General features: G+C 42.2%; 1 protein-coding gene and 1 long non-coding RNA gene across 3 annotated transcripts in view; one reads left to right on the top strand and one right to left on the bottom strand.

Moving 5' to 3' along the window:
• Positions 1 to 21460, bottom strand: part of LOC141762089 (chemokine-like protein TAFA-2) — an 82207-nt gene that overhangs the window by 59862 nt on the left and 885 nt on the right. The window lies entirely within an intron of this gene.
• LOC141761655 (uncharacterized) lies at positions 17408 to 20551 on the top strand. The gene is made up of 3 exons (XR_012592617.1): positions 17408 to 17597; positions 20293 to 20358; positions 20479 to 20551. It is a non-coding gene; the product is annotated as an uncharacterized LOC141761655 (long non-coding RNA).

Consider the following 21460-nt stretch of genomic DNA (forward strand, 5'->3'; position numbering starts at 1 on the left):
TTCCTCACTCCGGGCTTTGTAATTAGCTGTCAACACCTCGAGCTTGACGATGTAATTGGTTCCTATGCTGCTTTAAACTCATTAAAGTTGACTATTTGAGAACTTGATTACCGCCGTGTCCTTCAGAGTGACTGAAAAGGAAACATCCAGTTCATCGGGAGTAAAAACCAATCCTCCACCAATGTGCTCAGGCGGCTTTAGAAGAAGAAGAAGAAGAAGACTCTTCCTTCTCTAACAGTCAGATCCAGTGCTGACTGGTCACAGGGTGTTATGTGGCACTGCTTTTCATCTCTCACTGACAGATGTGACACCCTCCATCAGTGCAGTACATCACTTCTTTTTTGGATTTCACCACAGCCTGTCCAGAGATGACATCTGCTGTACAGGATAAATAAACCAAAACAATACTGACACTGGACTAACTGATAATCCTGTTATAAAGCCAGGCTTCTGGTGCTGATATGTATAAGTAATGTCATTAGTAAGTGTTATGAAAGTCTGTACTTTTATAATGCCTACTGTATATGTATAATGGCCAGCTGTGTGTGTTTGTCGTCCGGTGCTGGGGAGTTAACGTACAGAGCTTTTTACTGAAAACAGCTGCCTGCTGTGCCTTGAAACAGGATTGATGACAGTGATGAGACTGATTCAGGCACATTATCAATGGGCTAGGAATAAGGTGGATAAAACATTGTAGAGCTGAGGGCTTTAATTGTGGTTTGAACAGTGATTGCATTATCGTTCAAATGCATCAGCAAGCAAACCAGTAATCGATTACCTTGCTAAGACCTCGACCTAAGGTGCTGACGGTCTACAGGTCAGTCTGTCCCCGGTTCAAATCCTCTGTCATTCAGTGATACAGACCAAAACACATTGATAATTGAATAATTTGAACATTCCGGCAACTACAACAGATTGGCGACCGTCCCAAGTGGCACCTGCAACATCTGGCACGTATACGTCAACAAATCAACAGATCTCCCCGAGCCTCGAGACCGGAGCTCAGTGGGTTCTGCAGTCTGGAGGCTTGCTGTTACTCATTTCTGGCATGTTACTGTACTCGCAAGCCAATGTGACTGCATTTCTTCTCTTTCTCTCTGTCTCTCCCACAAGTGTATAGTAGCCTGACGTTGAGCCAGAGCGGATAGGGAGCTACAGAGACGAGATGTAGAGTATATATTCATCACCGCCTCCACTGCTCCTTATTCTCCATCAGAAATTCAGGGCGTTTTTTCAGGATCACATTTAAATACACAAGACAGTCTGCATGACATTTGATTACAGTAGAGCAGATTTTGCATAGTTTATTTTTACGCCAACATGTTTAGATCATAAAATAGAAGCTTGAAAGCAAAGTTACCATATATATATAAAAAATACCTCTGTTATTATTCATTGATGATCATGTTGTTGAAAGGTCACCAGGCTGGCAGACCAGATTACCCAGATAGCTGTGGGCTAACACGTCTGGCCTGAACTTGAAAGGTCTGCTGTATTTAGCAGCACAGCTCCAGGCTTCATAACATTATCTCTCTACTCACGTATGTCGTTCTCTTTTCTTGAGGTTCAGTCGAGGGGTTGGTGCGGATCAATACCTGAAGCGTCAATACTATCAATACTAAATCTTGTTTTGAGCACCAATAGGACTGATACAGAAATGGGTCTGTCTCTGTTCTCCGTTGTACCCATTTTTATTTCATTATAGTGTGGGGGGGCGAGACTGTCTCAGAGAAAAAAGCTTTCTGTTGTCTTCAGGTGTTAGATCACACTCTGGGTAGAGCTGCTGGCTTCATGTTCAGCGTACAGATATGAGAGTGGTATTGATCCACTATTCCGATGAAAGCCAATAAATGTATTTCTCAAAATGTGAAACTATTGCTTTAATGTTTGGCAAGTCATTTGGTGATTCAGGAAATGTATTAGGAGGTAGCTTATTAATAACTCATTGGTAATCATGACACGTTACTCTTCCTGACATGATAGCATTGACACATTATCACCTCATATAGTTGATATGGTGAACGAGTTTGAAAACAGTTACCTGTTTGCACATCCAACAGATGCAAAGCAACTTTAGCATTCGTTCGGAGTCGTGTTTGTGTTCATTCTGGAAAGCAGGTCTAATATATTCACTCTCCTTTTAGCTCTGTTTTGGTCTCCACCAACTCCTGAGGGAAATATCCGGCTCTGTAGCTGCTAACTGCTCCACTATGTTCACCAGCTAGTTGCTAACTTTGTCTGTGATGAGAGCGGTGGGACTGAACTAAAACAAGGTAGCGGGCGTAAAACCAGAACAATCAGCTGAAAGACTCTAAAACGCTCCGTATTGCTGAGGGGAACTGCAACATTGTTTTCATTGCATTTTTTTTTCCATTGTTAAAGATGCAAAATTTAGCATCAAACAACTATTTTATATGTAAAGATATAGAGGAGTAATGTCTACCTGAGCAGAGAATGAAGTCTCTCTCCCTCTGTGTGTGTTGTAATAAGAGTTTCTCCATGCTTTGTTTGACATAGCCAGGCCGGCCGCCTGTGCTTTTAGTGCGTGATCGTGCCAGGGTTTACATTAGCCGACATATGACAGCTTTTAGCCGGCATCACATGTAGTTGTCCGGCAGATTAAATGATCCGATCAGTTGAGAAATATGCCAGATAAATAAATAAAAAGCCGGTCTTCATACACAAATACAGACAAATATGAATAATGATTACATTACAGACAGAGAGAAAGTGAGAGGGGGACGAGAAGATGGACTGCATGCAATGTTTTGGTAAGGTATTAATAATAATTTGAATGCCAACGTTATGAACGAAGCTTCAAACTACTCAGCAGTCTGCAGCCCTCAAAGCCACACAACACTATTTTGAATTTGACAAACGCGGAAATCAAACTATTATTTTATTTTTTAGAACGCTTCTTCATTTAACTTATTTTCATGTTATGTCAAATGTAGGCTAGTATATGGCTATGTAAAACATATGTCTGGTAGTTGGTCAATATGGCCGGAATCCTGGAATATTAACGGCCATATTGGCCATAAAAAAAAAAGTATCGTAAACCCTGGTTCGTGCATGTGAGCGTGCTCCACTGGCTCTGCACTGCTCTCATACGGCGGCTACAGCTGATAACGCCGCCCGGACCGACGTCCCTCAGGTTAACGCTGTTTGGACTGTTTGCGCTGTTAGCACCGTTGGCATGTTGAAAGCTGTTGAGATGCAATGGAGATGCTCCCAATCCTATATTTAGCACCTCTAATGTAAAAATATAGATTTTTTGTAGCATTAACCAGAAAAAAAATAACCTTGGCTCCAAACTCTGAGGTTTAACTCAACCAATGAGGTCATTTTCAAATGTTAGCAAAACCGAAAACTACCATTTTTTTTTTTTCTCTCCTGCTGCCTCTTGGTTTCACCAGCTCTCCCTGTTTCCACCTCTCTCTCTCTCTCTCTCTCTCTCTCTCTCTCGCTCTTTCGCTCTTTCGCTCTTTCCATTCATATCTCCAGCTGTCGCCTGGTAGAATGTAAATGAGCCTCTCAGCACCGAGCCTATGATGGTGTCAGCCCTCTCCTTAGTCTCTGGTCTCATTAGAAGCCTAGTGTAGCTGACATTTACCCAGCCGCTGTGTTGACTCGCTCTTCATGGCGGGCCACATGGGTCAAAACAATACACAGTGAAACTTCAACAATCCAAATCTCTTTGGAAAGGAAGGTCGCCGGAGTCTGTGAAACGGCCGAATGTTGACTAAAAAAAAAAACACTAAAAATGCTAAAATAAAGCTTTGAAATGTAAAATAAATCCATTCACGTTCCTTCCTAAATGATCCTAATTTGAAGCATGTGCTGTGTCCTTGCTGTACTGTAAGCATCTGACTCATTAAGATTCTGAATTAACGGCAAATGCTCAACATTAGTCATTTTATCTTCACAAAAAAAGAAATCGTGAAGGTCGTTTTGCACAACAACCTGTGTGATTTTACACGTTAGTTACTCCCAGTCCGCCCATTGATAACGTCAGTACACTGCACGCTATCGCCTTTAGGAGGTAATTCAAATTTGCTTTGATTGGGGTGAACAACAGCCGCCTCCTGAGCCCCAACAGTAAAGCTGGAGGAACGGCTCTCTGCGAGTTTGAAATTAATAGGATGGCCGCAGCTATTTCCTGACTCCTCCGTCCTCCCGGGACCCCGCAGCTCTGTTTTTCTGCGGTCCTCTCATCCTGTTACTAATGCCTGAGTCTGTGTAACCCTTATCTCCATGCTCACTACATGGCCTGATAGGGCTCTGTGTGTAAGCAATTAAAAGAGCTTATTTGCCAGATAAGTGGGGGAGAGCGGTCAGATTGAAAGCCACAGGCTGCCAGTATCAGGTCTTTAGGTTACAGCCCTCCGGGTTAAATAGCCCGGGGGTGCAGAGTGAGCCAGACGAGGCGTACGGCTCAGCGTGAGTGTGTGGAGGGGCTGAAACTCTGCCAGAGGGAAGCACACACACACACATACACACACAAGGCACTCTGTATGTTTTCCACATAACCAACATACACACCGGAATGAATATTTAACCGTCATCATAAATAAAGATGGGTAGAAAGGATACATTTCTGTGTTCATATGTATGTGGATTTAAGTAACCGTGCACAGATAGAATATAATATTGCACATCAAAGGCAGTTTCCACCTCTGATTTTTAACAGGCAGACAGGTGCAATGTGATTTCAACATGCTGTATTCAGGGATAAAATACACGGCTTTAATATTACAATAAAAAACTACTATAGCTGTCAGCTGCACAGTTACCCTTCGTACACTATTTACTTCATATAAAAATAAAAATATGTGATTACACATAAAAATGTGTGATTCATCGTTTAATTAGAAACAATTTGTTTAGTTCAACTAAGCAAACTCTTCTCAAGTTTCTTACATGTTCTGTGTCACGTTAACCACAACAGTCGAGTCTTTTTTCCGTTCTGTTCTACTCTGTCTGTTCTGTCAGCTTCCCTCCTGTCTCATTTGATTGTAATAGAGCAGACAGATCACATCCCCATTATGACTCACAAATAGAGCAGCTGACAATAGCCTCACTTAGCTGAACGATAAGAATGAACAGACATAACGTATTCCCAAAACAGATTTTTCTAATAACATTTCAGATCTACAGGTAATATCAAATAGCTCACCTGTTCTACCTATTGGACCACCAGATGTGGTTGCTTGGAGATTCGCTCACAAAGCCTGACATAACAACACGTGTGGATTAGAAAAAGAGAAGCAGTAACAGAGTCTTTCTGAAGACGGGGGGTGGCAGAGTAACGGAGAAGGAGAAGACTTCGACCTTGGCCGTGACCTGAACAAACTGTAATGAGTTCTGAACTTCTGCCTCGGCTCAGTATTGTTGTGGTTTTCAGAGTGCTGAGAGCTGGTAAACAGGATATTGAGTCCCAGATGGGTTTGGCTCACATCATGAAAGTACTGTAAGGCCCACAGCTCCGCACAAACCATCAGCCATCGAAATGAAATGGAGGGGAGGGGATGGGGAGGGGAAGGGAGGGGAAGAAAGATGTTTTCTGCCGTCCAAAATGTGCGTTGGTGTGTTTGTTCGGAGGCTGGGCTTATCCTGCGTGACGGGCACATGTTTATGAGCCACTGGGCCACACACAGAGCAACACTAAGACGCTGCTGAAGAGATAAAACGTCCACGCGGGGGGTAGAAGAAAAAACCCTGGACGCAGACCAGCGGATCTCCGTTTTCTCTCGCTGTCTTTTCCAGTTTCTCTACTTCTGTCTCCTCCTTTCCTTCTTCCCTCTGTGTGATCACAGCTAACTGGAGTAGGACTGCTGGATGAGGGGGAGGACAGCGTGATCACTAACTACAAAGACCGGGCTGTCCCAGCAGAGGAGGATTCTGGGATGGGAACTAGACGACAAAGAAATGTAGACCATCGAAGCAGAAGTCTATTTAAAAAAAGGCTTAATTTCTGGAGGCAGGACAGCCCTGAAATCTACATTAAAGAGGACCTATTGTGCTCATTTTCAGGTTCATACTGGTATTCTGGGTTTCTACTAGAACATGTTTACATGCTTCAATGTTCAAAAAACGCTTTGTTTTTCTCATACCGGCTGTGCTGAATCACCTCTTTTCACCCTCCGTCTGAAACGCTCTGTTTGAGCTCTTTCCCCGCCTCCTAAAAAGCCCGGTCTGCTCCAATTGGTCAGCTGGCTCCACTCTGTTGTGATTGGTCAACTGGACCAAACCCTTCGGACTCCGCTCCAGCTCCGCTCTAACTAGCTTTGTTTGAGGGCGTGCCAAACTAGCCGCTAGACGGGTATTATGCAAATGTGTTACTTGCTGACATCACTACGTTACGGAAGAAAAGGCGGGATTTCAAGCGAGGTGTTTCAGGCAGTTCAGGAGCAGCGTTTCTGTGGGAGAGAGTTACTCCCTTTGGCGTTGACAACTTTGCAGACCTTTTACATGCACTAAAAACTATATAACGCACTAAAGGAAAGGGAAAAAGCACAAAAGCATAATCGGTCCTCTTTAAGACACTGACTATGTATTCACGTTCCCGTCTCTCTTTTAACTTCTACGCTGTCTTTTATCAAAAGAAAAGCAAAACTTCCCCTTACATAATCATGAATGAAGCTATGAAAGAGTATAAATGGCCCTTGTTCCTTGCTCAATGTCAGTTATAGACATGTTTTCTAAAGGAAAAATTATGAACTACTTCATATATGCTGCTATTATTTTATCAATGCTGGCTGCTTCAGATGGATCTTGATCATCATATTCTACTAATGGGCCCATTTTATAGTCTATAAATTATTAACTGCATAAACAAAACATCATTTTTTTAAAATGGAAAAAAAAAATATTGCTGTGTCTGTACATCCGGCCATACTTTTCTGCAACTACTGCCAAATAAACCCATTATTTTTTAGTATTGGACAGACCTGAACTCTGAACAAGCAACCTCCAGGTCACAGTGTGAGTATCCAGAGTTTACAGCAGTGTGTTTAATAAAGCAATAGAAGGTTAAAATCAGAAGTGGTGTTTAAAATGTATCACACATTTGGCTCAAACTTCCACAGCAGCCAATATAAAAAATAGAGAAAGGGCCGGTCAACATAAAGGCCTGCCAAAAACTGTCAGCAGGCAAGTAAGACAAAACAATCTAATCAGAAGAAGAAGAAGACGGAGGTCAAACTGAAAAATGTATAGGAACTGTGGTATATTTTCAGGTCTGATGCCGGACTGAGAGGCCCCTAATTGTAAACATATGTGAAAGAAGTAGGGCAAAGGCCAGGGGCTGAAAGATAAACATGTAGGAGATACCTAAGACATGAGTTCATATCTTAGCTCGGTGATTGGAGGGCCTGAACCCGATATAAGGTGGGCGCGGGCCCCCAAGCTGCAGGACTTTCATATTCGACCTGAGGCCTCCGGACTGCTATAGACGTTCGTATGACATGTGTGGCTTGTTTGTAATAAACTCTATTTACCAGCAAGAACAGTGTCCTCGGAGCATCCTTCATCATCACTTCAACAGCACTGTCGCAGAAAAGATACGACATAATTTGGCGTCACGAACAGGATCGGAGGTGACCATCAGCACAACTTCACAGAGCGGTGAGATCACTCATTGAATGCTGGTCATTAATTGGGGCTGTTATGTGGAGTTGTGTGGACACACCGTAAATTAAGAACCTTCTGTTACGGACATGTACTGTTGATTTGATGTTTAAAGTGAGGCTCCGTGATAAATTTAATGAAAAAAGGGGGAAAAGATATAAAGGGAAGAAAAGAAGTATGAGAAATACAAGGAATAGTTTAGAATAGCTTTATGGTAACGATAAGGTGGTTAAAAAGTATCGTGCAGGATTAATGAAGAGGGGCCCTAAACTTCTTAACGGTAAGACGCATGCATATTAGCCACTGCGTAACGATGGCTCTGACATAGTCCGGAATTAACTTAGAAAGACAAAATTGGGAAACCTGGATCCAGGTAATTTGAATAAATAAATGTAAAGAGTGTTAAAGGAAATAAAGGAAATAAAGGAAATGATCATATGACAAGCCGCAAATCGGATAGGATAGGGCCCTCAGGTGAGGAGCATTGTAGTATGGGCCAAATTAAAACCTGAAACAACATCTGATGGTCAGTTAATAACTGGAGAGTGTAGAATCACAATTCGATTGACAGTTACCACTCTGACGCTGTTGACGAACGGTGTTCAAGAAGCAGCTTCTCGTCGAAGATTTTACATCTCATGGGTAGCAGAAATTTTACGAGAAAAAGTAAGGAAATAGCGGCAGAAAGCATGCATAGGAATATATCTAAAAGTTCAAGTGAAGAAAATGTGGGTGCGTGTTTACTTTGGGATGGAAGGGTGCAGTTGAGAAAAATGTCTGTGCGTTAGAATTTTGGAGTGAAGAAAAGGTGGGGGTGTGTTTACTTTGAGGGGAGCAGAAGGGAAAAATGTGGGTGCGTAAATGTGTGTGACATTTGGCGGCTGATGGAGTCCAAATGTGGGCCATAAAATGGTTAAAAGACTAAATGAATTGAATGATATATTGTGTAAACCAATGAGCTTCTTGCCTTTTTCTAAGAAGACTGTTGAATTGAATAATGTAGTGTGTAAAACCATGAGCTTCTTATAAAAGACTAAAACATGAGCTCTTCTTAAAAGGGACGTTATATAATAATTAAAGCTGTTAAAGCACAAAATGAACTTCTCTAAGAAGGGTAGTGATTGAAACCCTCCCCCTCTCTCTCTCTCTCTCTCTCTCTCTCTCTCTCTCTTCCCAAAATTCCTTTCGATGACCCTTTCTTGGGAGATACAGAAAATTCCTTTGCCATTTGAACTGTTTGGTCCAGTGGGGTTCTTTAATGTTTAGATAAGGGGTTTAAGTTAGGAATATAATGTATGATGCTGTTAAAGGGACCTATGGGTTCACAAGAGACTAAATCATTGCCTGTTCCTTGTCTGTTATGTCATTTATGATGAGTGAGAATTGAGACGGGAGGCAAGGCAGAGGGCCGGCACATCACGGAGGGTGGATTGCTGACGTCAACTTGGAAGGCTTTCCAGGTCAATCTACTAAAAAGGCCGGTACAACTTATACACAAACTCTTTAACAAAAACAAAACCTGCATTTCCATATGTGTATGTGTTCTCAGTCATAAGCAATATTGGTGGTACACATATAGACCTGCTTTCATTTATTAAGCCTAAGAGGAAACTGACCTGCTCAGTTAGGAGAAATAAATAGATGAATTAATAAAAAAAACTTGGCAACGGATTGATCAGTTAATGCATTTGATTAATTAATGGCATATGATTGTTGAGTCTAACCTCTGCTGACAATTACAGAAGTTCATGTATGTTATGGTGCGTGGTTTGTCTGATCTGTGATGTGGTGGACATTCAAGGTGGTGACTGTTTGAAGATTTGAGCTGAATATTGATTGATTAGATAACTGGTTGTTTATTGATTGATTGATTAAATGACTGGTTAATAATTGATTAATTGAGTAGTTGGATAATTGGATAAATTGTGGATTGACTGATTGGTTAGTTGATTAATTGGTTAATTGGTTGATTTGATTGATTGGTTAATTGGTTAATTGGTTAATTGGATAATTGGTTAATTGGTTAATTGATTAATTGATTAATTGGGTAATTGGATTTAAAAAAAAAAAAAAAAAAAAGGGGGGAAGTAATCTAAATAAGCCTTGAGTAGTTTTAATTTCAGCAATTACTTCTTAAAGTACAATAACGGAACATAAGGAAGCCGTTATAATGGGGAAGAAGAACACTAAAAATCCGAAAGTAATCACTCCTGTTGAGATAGTACAGAAGAATAATCCTTTAATTAGGGGCATCGCAAACATTGCAAAAATATCGGAAAAATGGCACAAACGCTGGCCTGAAATTGACCAACCATGGCCAATGGAGGGGACGCTTAACCCAGATGTAATTAGAATAATGCTAGTACTTGTATCGACATACAAAGCTGAGCAAAAGAAGGGAAAAAAGGGGATAAAACGCAAAGAGAAGAGGCAAGTGGAGCTTGGCATTCTCCAGTTATTTGAAGATGAGGGACAGAAACTGATCAAAGCTGCAAACGATAAGAGGGATAAAGTTGCAGAAGAAATAAAACAAAACACAGAACAAACAGAAAAACTAAGGAAAGATACCAATTCATCGTTCTCACACATGAACCCAGTGAAGGGACCACCACCCTATGAGGTAAAGACGATGGCTAAGAAAATCTATCCTCAAATCCCGGTGATCAGTCAGGAAGGTGACTACCGTATCAGAAACGAGGAGGACAGAATAATAGAAACAGGACGAGCGGAGACAACTATAACGATGTATCCAAGATCCAAAAGTAAGAATAAAACAAAGTTTGGGTCTAGGAGGCAAAAGCGGGACCATGGAATCGAGAGTGACCAAAGCGATCAGGAAGGGTGCAGAGGAGGATATGACCCTGAAGTCAGGCGGATGTTGGCAAGAGCGGAAATAAGAGGAAATGATAACTCTGATGACAGTGAGGATGAAGAGGGCCAGGAAGAGGGCCATGAAGAGGATGCACGGAAAACTATGAGAGAAATCGAAAGAAGCATAGAGGAATGCTTTTCATGCTTGGATAGAAGTCCCAGCCCTGATCGCCAAGGAACGTTGGAAGAACAATTGGAGGAACTGTATAGACAGAAAAAAGAGTTACAGAAGAAGAGCTCCCCAAAACCAGTTATGAGATATGCATTGCGCTCAAGAAACAAGAAGGAGACTGGAAAAATCTGTCCAGTCATTATCCGAGGACGGAAGTTGGAGTACAAGCCTTGGCAGAATACAGATATGTCAAACATACGTGAAAAGTTACCTACTCTTCAAGATGGAGCACATCCTTGGATTTCGAAGTTGGAAGAAATCACAGTGGGAGAGCAACTGGCCATGGGAGATATAAAGAGACTCTTGGCCAGCCTCGTTGGAATTCACGCTATGGAAGAGATTCTACAGAAAGCTGGACTTAATCGATATGTGGGAACTGCTGTGAATGATTCAGAGCTGTTTGCTGCAAGTAGAGGCCAAGTGTGCAGGGCGCTGAAAGACACATTTCCGACAAACGTACATCCTGACAATATTTTTATTGATCCACTGGGACAAGAGGAAAACCCGAGGGCCTATGTGTCGAGAGTTCATCAAGTGTGGAGAAGTATCACAGGAAATGACCCGGATTTGAATCAAATGGAGCAGTCGATTTTGCGAACCAGAATACAGAAGGGGTTGCCCCTGCCAGTGAGAAGCAAATTGGCAGAGGTGGTTGGTCTTGGAAGCATGGCAAAGAGTGGTTATACGGATCATATAGCCCACCAAGTTGAGCTGTATAGGAAAAAAGAACATGATCAAAAAGACCTGGACCAAGAGACCCTCAGGAAACTTAATCACATGCAACTGATGGATAATAAGAGGATGGAGAAGAAGCAGGCTCTGGTTATGCAGAATCAGGCTCCACTAAATCAACTAGTCTGATGATTCAGGAGGCGCATGGCTTAGCTCAAGTTGCAAGGGGGGAAGTTAAGAGAAAGATTACCAAAGAGTATGGTTTTTGGGCACCATGTTTGCTTGAACAGATTGATTATGTCATAGGCAGGTGTACTATCTGTCTGAAAAACAATGTTCGGAGGGGAGTGCCGGTTCCTCCTGGCCACATCCCAACTCCAAGAGGTCCGATGCGGGAACTAGTTATAGACTATGTTGACATGATAAAACCGATTGAAGGGAAAAGGTACATGCTAGTCGTGGTGGACAGATTTTCACGATGGCCTGAGGCCTGTCCAACAAAACGAAAGGATGCTCAATCGGTTGCCAAGTTCTTATGCAGAGAGGTCATAAGCAGGTGGGGACTTCCAGATCGAATATCCTCAGACAATGGGAAAGAGTTTGTGGATAAGACGGTGAAATTGATTTTGCAAAAATTAGGAATCAAACAGCGTCTTGGGGCAATCTATAGCCCACGTAGTCAAGGAATCGTTGAGAGAATGAACGGGGTTCTGAAGAATCGTATTGTCAAAATATGCCAGCACACAGGGTTAAACTGGATAGCAGCACTTCCATTGGCGTTAATGGTATGTCGCTCGAGTGAGCTCCGCGATTTACATATGACACCTCATGAGTTGGTTACAGGAAGACTGATGCCAACGCCTTGTCTGCGGACAAGTGGGAAAGGTCCAAGTTTGGCCCTTTTGGAAGATGAAATGCAAACGTATGTCACATACATGGTTAATCTACATAAAAGAATATCCACATATGTGTCTGACAGGCAAGCTAAGGAGGAGGTGCAGGAGGAGCTCGTTGAGCAAAAAAGGATCACAGTGCTACCTGGAGACAAGGTGTTCGTGAAGGTGTTTAGACGGAAGTGGTATAACGAACGCCGTGAGGGACCGTTTGAAGTGGTTCGCAGTACTGGAACCGCGGTCCAGGTTAAGGGATCTCCAACTTGGTATCATTTATCGCACTGCGTCAAAGCACCCAGAGAAGAGGTACAACCCACACAGAGTCGAGATGACTCTGTGGAACAAAATGAGGGAGAACAGGCAGCCGAAGGGCAGATGCATGAGAATCTCCCAAGTCAAAATCAAGAAGGGGGGATTGTCCAGATTGTGGAAAATGTCGATGATGCTGAGCATATTTTTGATGATGTCAGTAATGATAATGTTGATGATGGACAAGGAAATGTATTTGGGGACATCAAATTCCAATATGTCCCAGAAACAACAGAGCATGTTTCAGTGGAGAGTGACACACCAGAGGATGCAAAGAGATCTGACTCCATTGCGGGAAAACTCGGAGGTTCAGTTGGGAAAAGGAGTCCCAGGCCAGTCCGGAGGAGGGTCAAACCTCTCCGTTATGAAACTTAGGATGGTAGAGAATGTGTCACAGCTAACAACAGAGGTACCTAATAAGATTTATACGACGAAAAAACCTGAAGAGATAGTGGTCAGAGCCAAGCTTGGAAAAATGGTTATTCTTCCTTGTAAATGTGGAATAGGGAATAGCCGTATTCACGATTTTCCCAAGTGGGAAAATAGTCGTGGAGAGGATGTGGAGTTGATACTTCCTGGACAACACGGTCCGCCTTATAATCAAAGGAAGTACTTATTGTATAATGATATGAGGTATACGAAAATTGTAGATGATTGTTCACTTGCAGTGCGCAACGTTACTCGGGAGGATGAAGGGGAATATATGTGTACATATCGGGAGCCAGAGTTTAAATTTGTTCCATCTAGCCACTCTTGGATTGGAAGTTACATAAGTCGTAAGGTGAGACTTATGATAACAAACCTAAGACCTGTTGAAGTAACCACTGCAAAGGTAAATAACACACGTATAGAGACTGCTACTTTAAATTTGAAATCAATAAATAATGATAATGCTTTCGATCAGAGTACTACCTTGGCGACAACATTGACGCCTAAGAAATTGGAGAATGTGACACAGACACTTGACAAAGTATCCTTGAAAGTGAAAGAGATGGTGAATGAGAGCCGGAAGTCTATGTTAGAGATGGGGATTAGTGTGAGTAGTAGGAAGGAGATTGAGGAAGTGAAGGTTGGAAATTCATTTGAGACTGTTCAGAGGAATATTGTAGATGAGGGAAAGGAGTTTGTTGACTCGGATCGGATATCACAGGAGATGTTTGAACAGAACCATGTAATGCAGAAGAGAGAAGCTAAGTGGAAAGCGTATGGATTTGATGCTTTAGCGTTGGGAATTGTAGACCCATGGGCAGGTAGAAATTTATGGTTTCAGCAGTTAACACACTCAGTGAGATCAATCAAGAAATTGAAGGGTCCATGTGTGTTGAAAGTACCAACACCAGGTACATGGCCTTCAATTTTGGAGGCGGTACCGGAACCATTAACTATGGCATGTCAATCTTCTGTACTGTCATGGCTCTTGTATCAACAGCAGTCATCAGTGGATAAAGTGATGGCTTTATCAGTGAACCTTTTTAAACCTAGAATGAATTGTTCTTGGTTGGCAGATTTACCATATGAGAATTTGCTTGAACAACATGAAAATGTGATGACAGCGGTACCTGATCCGATGGAAGTGACACCTGTGAGAGCAAAGTACTGTTTTTGCTCAAATGAAACTAATAAGGGGTCTGGAATGTTTATGGGAATATCAGAGTGTGATGGCTATATGATGGATTTAGGAAAGCGTGAGGATGAGGATGTGAATAAGTTGTATGAAGTGATTTTTCAAGTGTCAAAGCGTCCGAGTAGAACTTTGATGGTAGAACATCAAGTGTTGCCTGGTAATGTGACTATAGGCAATTTCAGGGATATTTGGTGGATTTGTGGTGAAAATGCTTATCTATTTCTACCATACGGGTGGACAGGATGTTGCTATATGGCAACACTGAAACTCCCATATGAAGTTTTTTCTGTCCAGAAGGGAGAAGCATCTGATGAGGCTCAATCTAATGTTGCTTCTGGAAGTCGGAATAAAAGAGAATTAGCGCAATTTCATAATCTGGAGTCTTACCATTGGAGAATAAGTATAGGAGAAAAGTGGGGAATAGGTTTATTTCCGTGGTATGGGGTAGCGTTCTTGGCAGATCACATCGACAACATTACATACACCTTACAGGGCTTTGCAAACGAAACTATAAGAGGTTTCGAATTGTTGTCAAACACCCAGAGAAGTCACAGACTGACGTTGCTGAAACATGACATGGCTCTTGATTATATTTTGGCCAAACAAGGGGGCTTATGTGTTGCTTTAAATTTATCAGGAGATGCTTGCTATACGTTGATTCCTGATAGTTCTGACAATATGACTAGTGTCATAGAGGCATTGAAGCTCATAAGAGATGCGTTTGGCCCATCAGAAGACGCGGGATGGTCTGCAAACGCTTGGTTGCAGGATAAATTGGGGCCACTAGGAGCAGTGTTAGTTCAGGTTTTGGTAGCGCTCGTTATGTCGTTGTGTGTGATGTTTTGTTTTTGCACGCTGTTGTTGACCTTTGCAAAGGCCATGATAATTAAATGGGTTGGAGTTGTGCTGCCCGGCGATCAAACGCTGATGCCATTATTACACGAAGCTGACACGGACGTGGATGAGGATGACGCCATAAAGATCGAATTGGTGGAGGAATATCCATTTTAAATATCTCATATGATTATAATCATATTGTTTACCTCTGTTTTTGGCTTGTGTAGTTTGTAGTGTTGATGTTGTGTTGCTCTTTCGAGACTTTGTTTAGTCTCGAAGGGGGGATATGGCAACAAATGAACAATATGATTAATGGACAATATTTACATTTTTACTTATCTTATTCTGTGTTTGATGTTTTAATTTGTATCTGTTCTGTATGCAAAAGATACTGGTTTTCTTTTCTTTCATTCTAGAACATATTGGGGAAGAACACTGTGAGGGTGGTGGATTGTCAGGGACTCCGAGGGGCTGAATGGATTCAGACATTTCAAACATGAAAATACGAATGGCCTGAGGAACTCTGAACGTGGACTGTCGATACAACATCCAGAGTCAAGACGTCATCGATACTACACCGGCGTCAAGGCGGCTGAGAAACTACAGCGTTATACAGTCTTATGTCTTCTCTGAGATGTTACCTTAGTGTTATTGAAAAGGAATTTTCTTTTTTGTGTATTACATGCTTGAGAAATGATGGTTTCTAAATACAATGGGACCTCAGATGTTTTCTTTTTCTTTTTCTCGATGTTTAGGGACAGTGGGGTAGGCAGGAAAAGGTTCATAGAAGGGTGCGATGGGTCGACCAGCCTGACTTTGGACATTTGTTTTGTTTTAATTTGCTGAGAGTTCCATATGCATTGCTTAAATCAGTTCCATATACAAATTGCTAAAATTCTGTATTTCAGTATTATGGAGTATTATGTATGGTCGCCTTTGCAGAGGGACCGTGAGAGAATTTTCCTGTATACATTGTTTAATACATTGTTCAAGAAAGATTAGCTGCCTGACAGGTTTTTCACTCTCACTTTTATACTCCATAAAGTTGTTTCAATGGTAATAAGGACAGGTTGTTAAATTTGTCATGTTAATACACCTGTATGTTTCTTCTCTTATTTTTTCGAGACTTTGTTAAGTCTCGAAGGGGGGAATATGTGGTATATTTTCAGGTCTGATGCCGGACTGAGAGGCCCCTAATTGTAAACATATGTGAAAGAAGTAGGGCAAAGGCCAGGGGCTGAAAGATAAACATGTAGGAGATACCTAAGACATGAGTTCATATCTTAGCTCGGTGATTGGAGGGCCTGAACCCGATATAAGGTGGGCGCGGGCCCCCAAGCTGCAGGACTTTCATATTCGACCTGAGGCCTCCGGACTGCTATAGACGTTCGTATGACATGTGTGGCTTGTTTGTAATAAACTCTATTTACCAGCAAGAACAGTGTCCTCGGAGCATCCTTCATCATCACTTCAACAGCACTGTCGCAGAAAAGATACGACAGAACCTTTTGCTGTTATTTCATCTTCTCTGCCGAGCTCCTGTTTATTCAAAAGCTGGCAATTTCTTTTTCTTTTTTTTACTCCAAATGAATCAGAGCAGAGCGAGCTGCAGATCAAATAGAATGTGAAAGAGAGTATGGAAAAAAAAAAGCCCTTGCTTCTTACTTACATCAAACACCCGCACGGTGGGCGCCAATCAGCCGCCGATATTTTACACAAATTCCAATAGTTTCAGCCTATCAAGCACATGGCATTGTCTCGAGTCTCGAGGCTTTCATGTGGAGCCACGATGAATGAATCCCTGGGCAGCGTACCGACGTGTCCGGTATCATCTTCAACACTGTTTTCTAAGAACAATGAGGTGCCAGTGGTAACGTCATCATTTCTCTGATTCCACTGTGGTTTCACCAGCTAAAAGCATTTTCTGGAAACCAGTGAAGATAGATTGCTCCACCCGTTTTAAGATAACGACTCAAAGTGTGGTGTTTTGAAGTGGGGTTGTATGAGGTACGTCATCCATCGTAGGTGTATTGTTTACAGTAGATGACGGTCGGCGCGCCCCAAGCATCGACAAACAGACAAGGGCACCGACACCGGAGCAAAGCAATACAGGACAGGTGCCGGTGCTCCTGTCCGTCATCTACTGTAAATAATACACCTACTATGGATAATTACCTCATACAATCCCACTTCAAAGCACCCGAACTATCACTTTAAGTCAATTTGGACGGACTAAACAAAGCTGTCCACTGCTCTGTTGACTCCCATCCATCAATCTATTAGCTATACCCGCTTATTCTTGAGGGTGGCGGGGGAGCTGGAGCTGGGGAGAGGTGGGGTACGCCTTGGGACAGGTCGCCAGTCAGTCACAAGGCTGGCACGCTCACATTCACACCTACAGGCAATTTTAGACTCAATTAACCTAACCTGCATGTCTTTGAACATGGAGGGAACTGTGTGCGCCTGGAGGAAGCTCACGCAGGCCCAGGGAGAAGAAGAAGAAGAAGAAGAAGAAGAAGACGCTGGGCGGCAGAATCGTCTTGCTGTGAGGCGACGGTGCTAACCACTGCATCACAGGCTCAGTCCAGAGGTAACAAAATCCACCTAGCAGCACCTCTATAGCTCACTAACGGGTCTTTTTCACATCAGACATTTTGACTCATCATAGTAGGAAAAGCAGAGATTTTCACAGTAACATTAATGATCTGTTCTATTCAATTGTCCCAGTGAGCCGTGACAGCGTGACAGCATGCACAATACCTCAGACCGGCAATCCACGCCCCCTTTTGAGGGAGAACAATCCCGTGTCCCTCAGAGACGGTGACAGAGTAAACAGAAGAAGTTGAAACATGTCTCCAAACTTCTACTTTTAAACAAACCGGTAATAGTAATAACGTCATGCTGAAGAGTTGCTGTGTAGTTGGTTGCACCAACAATAAATCCAAAATGCTGATCTCAGGTTCGTTCCCCTGCCACGTCCTAAAAAAGATCTAAGAGAAAGGCTTTATGGCTCCAAGCTATAGACCAGACCAGCATGGCTTTATGGCTCCAAGCTATAGACCAGACCAGCATGGCTTTATGGCTCCAAGCTATAGACCAGACCAGCATGGCTTTATGGCTCCAAGCTATAGACCAGACCAGCATGGCTTTATGGCTCCAAGCTATAGACCAGACCAGCATGGCTTTATGGCTCCAAGCTATAGACCAGACCAGCATGGCTTTATGGCTCCAAGCTATAGACCAGACCAGCATGGCTTTATGGCTCCAAGCTATAGACCAGACCAGCATGGCTTGAAACATACAGTACGTACGTATCGTCCTTACATGATCACACATCTGGTATGTGTTTGTGTGTCTTTTTGATAATGCTATCTTACATCCCGATGTCCCTTCATTTGCTTCTTTCTCTCTACTGTTCCTACTGTAACTGTCCGAGACGTTTCAAAGCACTTATTTGTAAATGTAATTCCCAAATGTATTGTGTTTATAAAAAAAAAAAAAAGAAGTTTAATAAGTAAGCTCCCACAAAGACCCCCCACTGCTGGCGAGTTGCGTGTCACAGCTGTTCGGAGGCAGCGCTAAGTCGGCCCGGTTGGCGAGGAAGGAGCAGCGGACCGCGAAGCCCTCGGTGTCACCGCTTTGGATCGATGGCGAGGCAGCGCGAAGGACGAGGTCACGTGACCCGCCCCCCCAAAAAAAAAAAAAAAAGGTGACATTGGCTGATCCGCCGGCGCTGACCAGACAGTCGGCACCAGGTCGCCCAGCTGGAGGGGGGAACCGGTGTGACCTGAGCCAGACGGCCCGGAGCTTTAAAACCCGATCACTGATGATGGTGGTGGAGGAGCGGCTGCTGATGCTTCCAGCTAACTGGGGACTTCCTGGGCTGCCAGTTCTTAGGAAGTAGCTGTTGGCTGCTAAAAAGCTGCTCGAGGTTGCCAGATGACGTCATGTGTGATCTGCTGCATCCTCTGTGCTGAGAGACGAGGAGAAGAATCCCCGTCCTTTATTCTATAGTGAAAGTCCCGATTCATTCATGTAGAAATACTCTATTACCAATAACTGTACTGCATTCAAAGTCTTACTGAAGTATTAGCAGCAAAATGTACTTAAAGTATTAAAGGTAAAAGTAATTGCCCCTGTGACTGATATTATATTTTACATTGAGCTAGTTTTATAAACAGTTACCCAACCTAAGGGTCGGGCCCCTCCAAAAGGTCACAAGATAAATCTGAGAGGTCGTGAGATGATTAAAGGGGAACAAAGAAGAAGTTCTGCTACACAAATTTCTTTCAAGTCATATTACTGGGGAGCGTGGAGAGTGGCTTAATGAGAAATAGAAGCTGCAATTTGAGTTTTACAGACGGCAGAAATGTTCTAATTGGTTCACTTAATTGGTCTTAAGGCCTTTACACACTGGGGGCATTTTTTTAGCGTGATTTAGTGTACGTCAATATATCTTTTTAGAACTGTTGTTTTTGTCATGAATACTTTCACACAGGATGTGAATATTCTGCAGCGACAAATCTACGTACTTTCTTTTCTGGAACAAGGTTGATTTTTCTGAGCTTTTGCACCCTGAATAAGGCCGTTACGCATCGGGGGCGTTTTTTGCTTTGTAATATTAATTCGCACATAAATATATTTATTCGAACTGTTGTTTTTGTCTTGAATACTTTCACACAGGACGCAAATATTACGCGGCGAAAGAGTGAAATTTTTTTTCCGTAACAAGTAACAAGGTTGATTTTTCTGAGCTTTTGCACCGTGAATTTTTTTTTTTTTTATTTTTCAGTTTTGTGCGATTATTTTACACGTCAATATAATTTTTAAAACTGTTGTTTTTGTCACGAATACTTTCACACAGGACGCAAATATTACGCGGTGAAAAAGCGGCGTACTTTTTTTCTGGAACAAGGTTGAGTTTTCTGTGCTTTTTCACAATGACGTTACGCACCGGGGGCGTTTTTTTTGTGCGATCAATTTGCACGTCAATATATTTTTTCGAACTGTTGTTTTTGTCACAAATACTTTCACACAGAACGTGAATATTCCGCGGTGAAAAAGCACATTCTTTTCACAATAAAAGCCCTCGACGTATAATATTTTATTCGTCACGTCCCCGGTGTGTAAAGGCCTTCACTGTGGAGCCACAGTTTTTCTGTCTATGTGATCTTAAGCTTAAGGTCAGATCCCCACATCATCTGGGACCTAAAGGAGTTTATTCTCAACCGTTCCAAGTTTGCTTATAATTAACGCTGTAAAAAAATGTGTTGTTCTTTGTGCAGCTCCATCTCTGACAAATGACACTACAATCTGCACGCTTGCTCCACTGCTCCACCGTATACTCTTTGGTGTGTATTTTATTTCTGTCTCCTCCATCCACCGTGTCATCCCGTATGTTGTAAACTGACAGCATGTCCAATCCTGTTGTATTTATCAAATTAAAAGCATTAAGGTGTGTGTGTCTGCAGGTGGAGGAGTCACTGTCGCTGTGTCACTGCTTTTCATCATCGGAGGAGGAGGACTCACTCGATTTGCTTCAGGTGAGCCGACATTAGTCTCAGGTGCAGGAGGTCACATCGATACATCGCTATTAAAATGAGTCGACTTCCTGACAGCAGTTTGGTACTTCCACTGACCCCTACCTATAACACTATATTAGCTCTGGACACTGTTGACTTTTAATGAAGACTATAGGTATTTTACAGTACATAGACTACTTCTGTTGGACTTCATCTGATCCAGACTTCAGTGTAGACTCCATAAAAGAGTCTCTATCAACCCAACCTGGTTGTATAAATACTGAGGTCTCCATGGAAGTTAGAGTTAATGATTTGGTGAAATAAAGTCAACAGAATTGATTGTTAAGCTGCAAGACAGGGACTAATAATAACTGGAACATTGCACTCACTAAACCCCAAAAATTAGTTGAACTAAAAATACACAGGAGTCTGGTTTATGAGGGTTTTGTTTCTCTCGTGGGGAAATTTAGGAGTTTTTACAAATGCTGCAATGATATAAAATAAAAAATTAAATTAAATCCACACAAGTATGAGGCATCACTGCACTATGAGCATGCACAAAATTAATGTGTTCTCCTGTTTTAAGAGCTATATTTTAGGAATCAGTCACAGATAAATGACAGAGTTAAACCAGGCCTGATACTTGGTAAATACTGAGGTCTCCATGGAAGTTAAAGTTAATGATTTGGTGAAATAAAGTCAACAGAATTGATTGTTAAGCTGCACTACAGGGACTAATAATAACTGGAACATTGCACTCACTAGACCCCAAAAAAAATGAGTGGAACTAAAATACTTGTTTTTTACACAGGAGTCTGCTTTATGAGGTTTCTCTCGTGGGGAAATTTAGGCATTTTACAAATGCTGCAATAATATAAAATAAAATAAATGAAATCCACACAAGTATGAGGCATCAATGCACTACAAGCAT

The sequence above is a fragment of the Sebastes fasciatus genome, chromosome 23 (genome assembly GCF_043250625.1).
Source record: "Sebastes fasciatus isolate fSebFas1 chromosome 23, fSebFas1.pri, whole genome shotgun sequence".
Lineage (NCBI taxonomy): Eukaryota > Metazoa > Chordata > Actinopteri > Perciformes > Sebastidae > Sebastes > Sebastes fasciatus.